The sequence below is a fragment of the Gossypium raimondii genome, chromosome 12, assembly GCF_025698545.1.
Source record: "Gossypium raimondii isolate GPD5lz chromosome 12, ASM2569854v1, whole genome shotgun sequence".
NCBI classification, from domain to species: Eukaryota; Viridiplantae; Streptophyta; class Magnoliopsida; order Malvales; family Malvaceae; genus Gossypium; species Gossypium raimondii.
In genome coordinates, this window is record NC_068576.1 from 41245306 (window position 1) to 41246929 (window position 1624).

At 38.7% G+C, this 1624-nt stretch overlaps 1 long non-coding RNA gene across 1 annotated transcript; it reads right to left on the minus strand.

Annotated features, from left to right (window-relative positions):
- Positions 1–285: 285 nt before the first annotated feature.
- Positions 286–1150, minus strand: LOC105762473 (uncharacterized). Its single transcript, XR_001123923.2, has 2 exons — positions 1027–1150; positions 286–693 (listed from the first exon to the last, which is right to left on the minus strand). It is a non-coding gene; the product is annotated as an uncharacterized LOC105762473 (long non-coding RNA).
- Between the last annotated feature and the right edge of the window lie 474 nt (positions 1151–1624).

Below are 1624 nucleotides of genomic sequence, written 5' to 3' on the forward strand. Positions count from 1 at the left end.
GAGGTTGAATTCTTTAGTTGACGTACAAAATTGTTACATGCCATACGACCGCAAGCACAATAGCAATTGACACGATCCGTGCCTTCGCAAGTTGGATATCTTTGAAACGGGCCAACGATGGAGTTTTGATCCATGACCAATTTGGTAAACATGGCCCTAACGAAGGGACTTGAGTCCAAATGATCATACCCGTTTTGTTATGGTACAAGGAAGGAAGCAAAGACATGACATGGGTTATTATTATATTTTTTTTAAACAATTTATTTTACTCTATTTGATACGAGATTAATAAGCATTTCTGGATGTTATATAGGGGCGTCCGGTATATATTTAGTGTAATACCCAATTTATGCCCGACCCATATACATCACATATATAAACTAAATAAAATAAAATAATAGTCCAAAAGTCCAAATAAATAATTAAAAAGCAGCCTAATAACACCTAACCCAATACAATAGGCCCAATTTCTAAATACCAAGACTCAAAATGCCAAAACCCGAAAAATATTAGACCCAACAGACCCTATCCCGAATACCCCATCTAACCCGGGCCCAAGGCACAACGCAGCCCAAAATCAGAAGTAGGAAGCCCTAGAAAACCCTAGGCGTCGCATGACTGCACAGCCAGCACGCTCCCCTCTCGTGCGTGCGCCACCGCGCCTCCGTACACTCCAGCTGGACTCCTCCGTACCTGCCGCAAACAACAAATCGACAGCGAAATGGAACAAACAAACAAAAAAAAGAAAGGCAGAGAGAAAGAAAAAAAAAAGAATTTGTATCGGTTTTCTTTTCTTTTTGTTTTCGGGTTATAAAAAACCCAAAGATGTACTGAAAGGGGGTCTTTTTTTTCCCTTTTTACGCATACAGAGATTGAATACAGAAACAAGAAAAAAAACATTAAAAGAAAACTAAGCTTCGTAAGTTTTTTTGAATTTTCTCTTCGTTTTTCTTTTTTTCTTTGATTCTTTAGTTCATTGCTAGGGTAAATAAATAAAGAAGAAAGTTCAGAGTGAGAAACGTTTACCTGGTAGCCGAGTCTCCTTCCACTCCGTCGCGATCGAAGTAGGGTGGAGAATCCGGAGGCTTTTGAATGGCTTTTGTGTTGAACGGCGGAGCAAATTACTAGGGTTTATTAGTTTTTTTTAAAGATCAAAATCTATTGATTTTTTAGGCCTAATTTAGCTTTTATTTGCCGCAAGAAACGGTGTCGTTCAGAGCCTGAGCAGTGGCCATGAAAACGACGCCGTTTAGAAGGTACGACCCGCGCGGTGACCCGACCCGAGGGAAGGATTCGCGCGTTTTGGGTCTGATGGCCTATTTGCGCAATAGGTCCCTCCGTGTTTAGGGGGATTGCGATTTGATTTCTTTTAATGATTTGTAATTTGTACCTCATATTTACTTCTGTTTTCATCTGGGTCCTAGCTTAAACTGTGCCGTTTTCTATGCTATTTCGGTTATTTTAAATTTTTGCGCTAAATTGCTATAATGGTCCCTATGATTTCTAATGATTTCCAGTGCAGATGTTGGCTCGTTTATTTCAAATTAACTCTTAAAATTTTGTTTGATTTCAAAATAGGTCCACTTTCATTAAACTAGTTGATTTATTATCATTAATGTTATTT